Below are 10,604 nucleotides of genomic sequence, written 5' to 3'. Positions count from 1 at the left end.
ATTTTCCTCATTGGGCCTGTCCTGTAGTAGGTGAAGTCTGGGTACTCTTCTGTCTCTGTCAATTTGTTTCTTCACTTCAGCAGGTGGGTATTGTAAGAATGCTTGGTAGAGATCTTGTAGGTGTTTGTCCCTGTCTGAGGGTTTGGAGCAAATACAGTTGTATTGTAGAGCTTGGCTGTAGACAATGGATCGTGTGGTGTGGTCTGGGTGAAAGCTGGAGGCATGTAGGTAGGAATAGTGGTCAGTAGGTTTCCGGTATAGGGTGGTGTTTATGTGACCATCGCTTATTAGCACCGGAGTGTCCAGGAAGTGGATCTCTTGTGTGGACTGGTCCAGGCTGAGGTTGATGGTGGGATGGAAATTGTTGAAATCATGGTGGACTTCCTCAAGGGCTACTTTTCCATGGGTCCAGATGATGAAGATGTCATCAATATAGCGCAAGTAGAGTAGGGGCAATAGGGGACGAGAGCTGAGGAAACATTGTTCTAAGTCAGCCATAAAAATGTTTGCATACTGAGGGGCCATGCGGGTACCCATAGCAGTGCCGCTGATCTGAAGGTATACATTGTCCCCAAATGTGAAATAGTTATGGGTGAGGACAAAGTCACAAAGTTCAGCCACCAGGTTGGCCGTGACATTATTGGGGATAATGTTCCTGACGGCTTGTAGTCCATCTTTGTGTGGAATGTTGGGGTTGAGGGCTTCTACATCCATAGTGGCCAGGATGGTGTTTTCAGGAAGATCACCGATGGATTGTAGTTTCCTCAGGAAGTCAGTGGCGTCTCGAAGATAGCTGGGAGTGTTGGTAGCGTAGGGCCTGAGGAGGGAGTCTACATAGCCAGACAATCCTGCTGTCAGGGTGCCAATGCCTCAGATGATGGGGCATCCAGGATTTCCAGTTTTATGGATCTTGGGTAGCAAATAGAATACCCCTGGTCGGGATTCCAGGGGTGTGTCTGTGCGGATTTGTTATTGTGCTTTTTCAGGGAGTTTCTTGAGCAAATGGTGTAGTTTCTTTTGGTAACTCTCAGTGGGATCAGAGGGTAATGGCTTGTAGAAAGTGGTGTTAGAGAGCTGCCGGGCAGCCTCTTGTTCATATTCTGACCTATTCATGATGACAACAGCACCTCCTTTGTCAGCCTTTTTGATTATGATGTCAGAGTTATTTCTGAGGCTGTGGATGGCATTGTGTTCTGCACGGCTGAGGTTATGGGGCAAGTGATGCTGCTTTTCAACAATTTCAGCCCATGCACGTCGGCAGAAGCACTCTATGTAGAAGTCCAGTCTGTTGTTTCGACCTTCAGGAGGAGTCCACCTAGAATCCTTCTTTTTGTAGAGTTGGTAGGAAGGTCTCTGTGGATTAGTATGTTGTTCAGAGGTGTGTTGGAAATATTCCTTGAGTCGGAGACGTTGAAAATAGGATTCTAGGTCACCGCAGAACTGTATCATGTTCGTGGGGGTGGAGGGGCAGAAGGAGAGGCCCCGAGATAGGACAGATTCTTCTGCTGGGCTAAGAGTATAATTGGATAGATTAACAATATTGCCGGGTGGGTTAAGGGAACCATTGCTGTGGCCCCTTGTGGCATGTAGTAGTTTAGATAGTTTAGTGACTTTTTTCTTTTGTAGACAAGCAAAGTGTGTGTTGTAAATGGCTTGTCTAGTTTTTGTAAATTCCAGCCACGAGGAAGTTTGTGTGGAGGGTTGTTTTTTTATGAGAGTATCCAGTTTTGAGAGCTCATTCTTAATCTTTCCCTCTTTGCTGTAGAGGATGTTGATCAGGTGCTTCCACAGTTTCTTTGACAGCGTGTGGCACAAGCTGTCAGCATAGTCTGTGTGGTATATAGATTGTAATGGATTTTTTACCTTCAGTCCTTTTGGTATGATGTCCATCTGTCTGCATTTAGAAAGGAAGATGATGTCTGTCTGTATCTGTATGAGTTTTTTCATGAATTTCCGATCTTCCAGTTTTGGACAGTTATCAGCTATCTCACTCCCGTATATGTCAACATGTGATTGAATATATTCCAAAGTTAATTTATTGCCTCTCTCTCTGATCCTCCAAACCTCTTTATGCATTGCATTGATGAGAGCATTCTGGTTTCTTCTAAAGGAACTGAGGATCGACACCTGTCAACAAAGATCACAACACTGGCCTCTATTTCTGCTCTGTTTATTTCTTGTGGTGCCATGAGTATGTTCTCCACTAGGGTCCTGGATGAAGACATTCTTCATCCACAGCCACCATTCTTAAAGGATTTATTTGATGAACCATCAGTGTACCCATGAATCTGTTTGCCTTGTGACTGATACTGTTCAATGGGCTTTTCTACAATTTTCTTTAGGGTGGCCAACTCCGTATGTTCCTTTGAGCAATGTTCCCAAAGGGAGAGATATTTATTAAAGTAAATAGATTCATGTGGAGGGATTAGTGGGTGTACATGTTGCTTCACACACTCTACCCTCATAGCATCATCAAGTGTTTCTGTTTCTCCAGTAGCCTTTGTGCACTTCTGGAAACAAGAGGATCTTTTCAGCCTTAAGTTGGTTTTCCAGTTTCTGAACAGACCTGAACAGTGATGACATTCAGATAGGGAATGAGATAATTTCCATGCCAAAATAGCTATTCTTCTCTATGATTCTCAAGTGGTTGAACATCAAAAACTCTTTTTACAAATTGCTGTTGGAGTGGATCTTACACCTCCAGTTAGTGTGTGAATTGCAGATGACTGCACAACATTGATCTTGGCAAGGTTACTGAGAGCACTATGTGACCAGACAGGTAAGAGTTATTCAAGTATTGGATGAGATATTGAGCAGCATGTTGTTTTCAGTGTTCAAACATGTGAACCCCAGTTGGTACCTGCAATACATTATAGAAGAGCCAATCTCTTCTTTGCTTTGGCTGCCAACTTTTTGACCTGTGGTCCAAACATGAGTACAGTGTCAATGTCACTCTAAGGTATAGCAGATTTTTCTCAACAGCAATACCTTCTCCAGCCAGTGTGAAGATTGGACTGTAGTTGAACCTCCTATAATTATGGTAAAGTAGGTGGACTTTGTTTTTGCTGGATTGAGCTTGAATTTATGTTGCGTTGCCCATCTAGTTACGATTTCTAAGTCCTCATTCAATCCATTCTCCATATATCTTTTTCAAGACCCATGGTATGAAGTGCAACATCGTCTGCATAGGTGTATTCAAATCATTTCAGGTAGTCTGACAGACCAGAGGAGAGCAGCAAAAAAACACCAGGACTTAATACTGAGCCCTGAAGAAATCCTGGCCTCCTTGTCTTTGAAGGAGTATAACTTAATCTTAGTGGGGTTTTTTCCTGTATGGTAGGAAACCTCTTATCCAGAGGTGCATTTTACCAAACTCCCATCTCACTGCCTATTATACCAGACTCCATTAAATGTTGCACTGAGTTTAAAACAGACTCCTGTTGATGACTGCGGTGGCTTTTTCTGGAAGCCATTGCTAAGAGGCTGCCAGAAGGCCACCAGCAAGTCTGTCATTGAGTGCAAAGGCCCATAAGCCATTTGGGTAGGTTCTACCTTTCCTTCTTTTAGAAGCCACCATAGAAGCCTTGACTGTACTGTTCTTTCCATTATATTGCAAAGGAGACTGGTTAAAGATATAAGCCAATAGCTGCCTGGAAAAGAGGGATCCTTGCCGGATTTCAGAGAAACAGTAACTGGTGATTTCCATCAATTTAGGTACCTTCCTTTTTTATGCTTGAGTAATTTCTGATGTCCAACAACCTGGCTCTAGCCTTCTTCCCAAAGTGCTTTAGCTCATGGTCACAGATGGGGTCCAGCCCAGGGGAATTGCTTGGTTCAAGCTTCTCTATTGCATCTTCTCGCTCAGGTATGAGAAAGATCTCTCGGAAGCCATGGTACTGAATTCTATAGGCACATATTTAAATGATCTTCGCCTTTCTTCCTAAATACTCCATCTTGCATGTTTTTGCAATGGCTCTATCCTCATCACCATATATGAGCCTGGTCATCTTGGCATAATATTCGAACAGCGTACTCACAGACTTTGTCATCGAATGCTTCTACACCTCTAGTGTTCAAGATATTGGTGTTATTTAAATTATACGCCTTTGTCTGTTTGTTCTCAATTTGCTTCAATATCATCCATCAATCTTTTCCTCTGTGAGGATCCAGTCTTATTAAACTAAGCCAGCCCTTCGTTCAAGCAACTATTTACAGAGCTGCAGCACTTGGAGCTTAGCATTCGAGCCATGTGCACACAGACTGACCTGCTGGTGCTTTCTCCATACTCTTCCCTCCTGCAACTTGTGACCCTCCCTCTAAGTTCCATGCTGGTTGCTACAATTTCTAGTCATCATTCAGCCTTTGTAACATTTGCGGATCTGTCTCCTGGGTAGAATATGCTGCTAGTGTGGGCCAGTAAGCTGACTGCATATTCATCCTCACTTCCTGCCCTAGTGTGATGTACTGAGAAGAAAAGTGGTGACAAGAACACCATCAGGTGAAGTAGTAAACAAGGGAGGTGGAAAGAAGGAAGAATTTATGCATTGCCTGAAGGATTGCCTGCATTGCAACTGAGCAGAGCTGGATGAGTAAGTGTTTGTTTGGTTTGGTGGTGGTTCCAAAAAAAAAACTTTAAAAAACAATATTTAGTTTGCGTCAAACCAAATCTAAAATATTTTGAAATTTTTGGTGACTCAGAAAAGTTAATTTGGGACCTGTTTCAGAGCAGGATTTCAAACTTGGCTTTCCCACATCCACTGGGCTACATGTTATGGGAGGACTGGGGGAGGGAACAGCAGCACCACCTCCTCCTTCTTCTCTGGCCATTTTATGAATGGCTGAAACCTCTCATATCAAAATTGCAATAATTTTAGGCCAACCAAAACCACATTTCTAGTTGAATACATGACCTGTCTGAAAGAATTTCCGTAGCTCTCCATAAGTGTGGCATTTCAGTTAGGATGACTGAGAGTGTGACAGTTGGGTCAAATCTGTGAAGGTTGCACCAGATAAATGGTGCTTCAGTACTCCAGCTACACGACCCCTCTAAGTGGTTGTCATTTATAAGGAGCATGCAGACCTCCATGATTTTTGTTTAATAATTGCAATTCCTTCACATTATGGCCCTAATACCAAAGTAAGAGTTCCACCTGAAACATTTTCAGTTTATCAAAGTGTTTACGTTGTATTACCTTTCTGCAGAGAGACCAAAAGCCCTTCAGTACATCGAGTCAAAGTTAGAAAAGGAGAAATACAGAAGCAGGAAACTAAAGCTGAGAGATGTCCTGGAAATCACACCAGAAAGTCTAAAGAACTGCCCTCCTCAGACAACAGGAGATTTACCTTGGCATTTCCTCAGGAAGCTCATGGCTCTGAATGGGATGGCAAGAAGCACAAGCCTTGAGCACAGGGTACCCACTGATCAAACACTAACTATGGACAAAGAGGAGCTGGATATTCCTGAAGATTTTACTTTTCTCAGTGACACAGACACCAGTGATTCCCTGCACACCCTTGATGTTCTCTGTGCCATTCTGCTTTCCTCAGACAGTTTCCTACAGCAGGAGATCCTGTCCAAAATGTCCATGTGCCAGTTTGCTCTCCCTCTGCTGCTACCTGCCCTCGACACCCCCAAGTGCACCCTACTGCTGTGGGCCATGAGGGACATGGTGAGGAAGTGGAGGCCGCACTCCCTGTCAGAGAGTAGAGGGTTCAGAGAGGAGAGCCTGGTGCTCACGTCAATGCCAACCATTTCCTTTGTGCGGATGGGGAGCTGCAGCTTCTCCAAGTCCCACCTCCTCAATGAGGTTCTCAGCCCCTCCCAGCAGCACCAGGATTTCTTCATCCATCGAGACATGGAGTCTGGGAACATCCCTCGGGAAATCGCAGGTGGGCTGCTCGAGATTTCCTGGTATTTCCCTGCTGGGAGGGAGAATCTGGATCTTTTCCCAGAGCCTGTTGTGGTTGCAAACCTGCGGGGAGACATTGAGTTGCACTGGCTGCAGTTCAGCTTTTTAACAGAGGTCTCCTCAGCAGTGTTCATATTAACGGAGAGCATCAGTGAGAGAGAATGCACGCTGTTATCATCTCTGCAGGGATCAGCCACTAAATACTACTTCATCTTCAATTATCAGGCTGGGAAAGCCAAGCAAACGCTGGAATTCCTGAAAAAGTTAGCCTCGATGCTGAAACTGAACAAGTCACATGTGCTGTGGAAAGGAGGTACCACAAATAAGGCACAATTTGTAAAAGTTCTGCAGTCTGCAATAGCAGCCATAATGAAATCTTCTCCCAAGAGAGTGAGTATAGAAGCCATGGCTGAGACAGCACGTCAATTAGGCATCCAGGTAGATGAGGATAACAAGGAATGTCAGACCCCAAACACATATGCAAAGGAAATCACTGCACAAATCAAAGATGTGGCAAAGTACAAGAGGGAAAAGCTGAGACTCCAAGGGGAGACATGGAGAAACTTGGCTGAAGTGGATAAAGAGCTGTGCCGAATGAGAAAGCAAGGAGACACCCCACTGGAGAACTATAAATCTCAGCTGAAAAAGAAATTAATGGATTTATGTGCTCAGCAGAATAAACATGACCTTACTGATGGTTTGATTACATTTATTACTGGAATAGAACACCTACATCACAGGGAGAAACATTACTTCCTGAAATGGATGAAGTTTGGCCTGGATCCCATTGCTAGGGAGAATCTTTCTAAACTATGGGATCAATATAAAGAGAAATGCAAAAACTCAAAAGATGACCCCAAAATGTTTGCAGAGTTAGACAAATTAATCTCTGCCAGTTCCTTAGGAGTGGAGCATTTCATGCGTGAGTTGGGGCAGTTTTATGAAGCTGAATGCTCAATGGTTAAAGAAGGTAAAATGGCAGAAAGCCAAAGGCAATTCACCCATCTCCCAAGCATAGCAGCTGACCTCATGCTGAAAGGGTTTCCCATGGAGATCATTGATGGAGACATTTCCAACATCCCACTGCAGTGGGTAACAGATGTTCTGAGTCAGCTTGATGCCAAGCTGGGGGGAAGGTACAGAATGCTGGTTCTGATGGTGCTGGGAGTACAGAGCACTGGGAAATCCACCCTCCTCAACACCATGTTCGGCCTGCAGTTTGCAGTGAGCAGTGGCTGATGCACACGGGGAGCCTTCATGTTACTCATTAAAGTGGCAGGGAACTTTCAGCAGGAACTGGGCTGTGATTTCATCCTGGTGATAGACACAGAAGGCTTGAAAGCCCCCGAAATGGCCAAGCTGGAGGATAGTTATCAACATGACAATGAGCTGGCCACCCTGGTGACTGGACTGAGTGACATCACCATCGTTAACATGGCCATGGAGAATGCCACTGAAATGAAAGATGTTCTGCAAATTGTGGTCCATGCATTTCTCAGAATGGAGAAAATCGGGAAAAAAAACAACTGCCAGTTTGTGCATCAGAATGTCAGTGACGTGTCTGCACATGAACAAAACATGAGGGACAGGAAACACCTCCTGGAACAGCTGAATGAAATGACCAAAGTTGCAGCCAACATGGAAAAGAAATGCAAGGAGATGAATTTTTCTGATATTATGGATTATGATCTGGAAAAACACAATTGGTACATTCCTGCTTTGTGGCACGGACTCTCCCCCATGGCTCCAGTGAATTTGGGATACAGTCAAAAGGTTTATGAATTAAAGAAATATTTGTTTGAATTTCTGAAAGATTGTTCACAAGAGAGAACTCCCAAGGACATTCCCCAATTTCTTGAATGGGTGAGGAGCCTGTGGAATGCTGTAAAACATGAGAACTTTATTTTCAGCTTTAGAAACAGCCTTGTTGATGAAGCCTATAACCAGCTGTCTGTGAAGTATGCAGAGTGGGAATGGGGTTTCCGGAAGGAGATACCTTTCTGGGTATCTGAAAAGGAAACTTTCATCCAAAATCAGCCACCAGATAAACTAGACCCTAATCTTTCAATCAGACTAAAGAGTGAGGCACAGGAAAAACTGAGGCAAGAAGCAGAGAAGATTTTGAATCATTTACAACAGTATTTTGAAAGTGGAGCAGCAAATCTGCACCTGATAGAAAAGTACAAAGAAGATTTTAGAAGAAGTGCCAATAGTCTCAGGAATGAACTGGAGAGTTATTCATTCAGCAAGTGGCAAGAAGCGATTCATATTAAAAAAGGCCAACACAAAACAGACTCTGTCCTGTCAGAGTACAAGAGAAAAATTGAAGAGAAAGTGGATGGGCTTCTGAACCATTGCAGGAAAAGCAACTGCAAATTAAATAATGATGAACTGGAGAAGGAATTGGAGAACATGTGGAGAGAGACATTGTCAGAATTATCACTCATTCCTTTACAGAGACGCAACATATTTGAAGATGTGGAGTTCCAGCTGAGAAGAGACCTAGCGGATAGGGGCAGTGCAGTCTGGAAGATGTTACGGGATGCCAAAAGCTTGTGTGCTTATAAAACACAAAATTTCAAAATGAAAAAGGAATACTTAGACTTAAAAGTGTTCAGAGGTTACACACTATCAATATCAGGTGTGAAAGAATTCTTGACACAGGAATGCTGGCATAAAACAGAGGCTTTAGCTAAATCCTTAATAGAAGAGTGCAATAGTTACACTGATGGAAAAGTAAATGGCAAAGCAGATTATGATGAAACTTATTGCAGAGAGTTGTTCTAAAGAGCCTAAAGGAAGCCTTTACATTGAAATCAAAAACAGGCTGAGAAACTCTTTTGTGAATGGAGAATTACAGAAGTTAATTCCCTTAAATGTAATGGTGATTCTCTTTTAATATCAGACACAGGTTGCAGCTTCCAAACAGATAAAGAAACAATGCTATTTCACATTTCACATCCCATCACATTTCACATCACATATCGATGTATGGCAAAATTAAAGAAGGAGGGAAAGACCCAAATGTGGAGATTCTGCACCTCTGTCTTAAGGAGCAAATCGCCAAAATCCCAATTTGTCCTCACCACTGCATTTTGCTGATACAGTGGTACCATCCAGTGACCTGCAAACCTTTCCCACATGAGTGTTCCCTCCAAGAGCCCCCGAATACGAACCATCCACTTCTGCTACTTAGAGGATCAATATCCTGTGCTTTTATGGCTAATCTGACACCAAACAGCCTGGCCCTGATGCTCGCCTTCTCTGGGGTAACACATGGGAGGGGGAAAGTACTTCAGAAACACCAATGAGGGAGGTTTGCAGCATAATGTAATGGGGAAAGGAGGGATGCAGCCAGCAACCCCAAAAGACCCTGAGGTTTCAAAGGGAATCCCCACAAACCCAACAGACACCAAGGCTCCATGGGAAACCCACCCCATCCCTGGGAATGGTCTTTCCCTCTGCTCTGCTCACTGCCCCGCACACATCTCTCATCCAGGGTAGTAAGGCTAAGAAGCCATGGTGCATTGGCTATTTGCCCTGTGATTGCCTGCTACCCTTCTGCATGGGGGTGCTGTGGGGAGAAGCCAGGGAAGGCAGTTAGTGGTGCTAAGAAATCTGTGGTCCCAGCTAGAAGGTCACATACTGCCATTTTGGCTAATACTTGCCTGGGTTTCCTCCCCCCTGCTCGCATGGCATGGTTTGGCCCTGCTCTGTCTGTAACATCCAAATGGATCCTTCTGGATGAAAGTGTCTATAAAGATGTGAATGAACATTTCAGTAATTCCTGTTGTATCCAAACGTGATTTTAAAATTGCTTTAAGTGAGCTGTGGCAGCCAAGGTTGAGCTTCACTGCCCTGACTTTCACTGATGTATAAATGCCGATGATTTGACTATTTACTGTCCTACAATTTTTGCCTGATCTCATTTGCTTGTTAGCCAGATACTGTATAAGCCCCAGTTCAGGCCAACCAGGAGCTTTATAAAATGAAATTCTAAAATGCCATGTTTGACTGATGTTGATTTATTTTGTGTATAAATGATCAAGAATTTTCAAAGAAAATTAAATGAGAAATGGTTTACAGGAGAGTGAGACGAGGTTTTGAGAGAGGAACATCCTGAGTACAATTTTTTTTCCTATTGATTTTCTGTGAATAAATGTTGTCCCAGGTAGCTGCCAGAGATAAAGTTTAAAACTGATCTGTGTATATTTTTATTCTCCTTTTGAGGATAACATGGATAAAAGAGACATTTAAGTGCGCATTGTTAGACAAATAAATATGTACGTGTGCCCACAAGATATATAGCACAGCCCTCCACATTTCTGTCTAGCCCCGCTAAGTTCCCACCATGGGGAAGAGGCTGCCCCTGTGCATCTGTACTGAGATTTGCTGGCTATTGATGAGAGAAATTTTCTCCATTTACGCTGGGGGGATGGGCGAGGAAGGGAAGTGGTGGATGCTGCCCTCTCCAAGGGATTAAAAAAAAGCCTAGAAATGTCACTTTTTGGCCAGGCATGCGATGCCCTTACACTCCGCTTGGTGCCATTTCTCTGTCTGTCTCTCTGTCTGTAATGGGATAGCTTTTAAATGCCTCATCTGATCAATTTCAAAATTTCAGGTGGTGCCCTGGGCACCAATGGCCAGAACCCTTTTGATTTGAGGGGAAATCAGTCAACTGAATATGAGGGAGAA

The 10,604-nt window shown here is 43.6% G+C and overlaps 1 pseudogene across 1 annotated transcript; it reads left to right on the top strand.

Moving 5' to 3' along the window:
* Window positions 1-5,435: 5,435 nt before the first annotated feature.
* On the top strand, window positions 5,436-8,696 carry LOC311522748 (up-regulator of cell proliferation pseudogene; annotated as a pseudogene). Its single transcript has one exon. The product of its transcript is annotated as an up-regulator of cell proliferation pseudogene (transcript).
* Window positions 8,697-10,604: the final 1,908 nt, after the last annotated feature.

This window comes from Lepidochelys olivacea (assembly GCF_965140295.1).
Source record: "Lepidochelys olivacea isolate rLepOli2 genome assembly, chromosome: 6".
Lineage (NCBI taxonomy): Eukaryota > Metazoa > Chordata > Testudines > Cheloniidae > Lepidochelys > Lepidochelys olivacea.
This window is presented reverse-complemented; position numbering and strand designations above follow the sequence as displayed.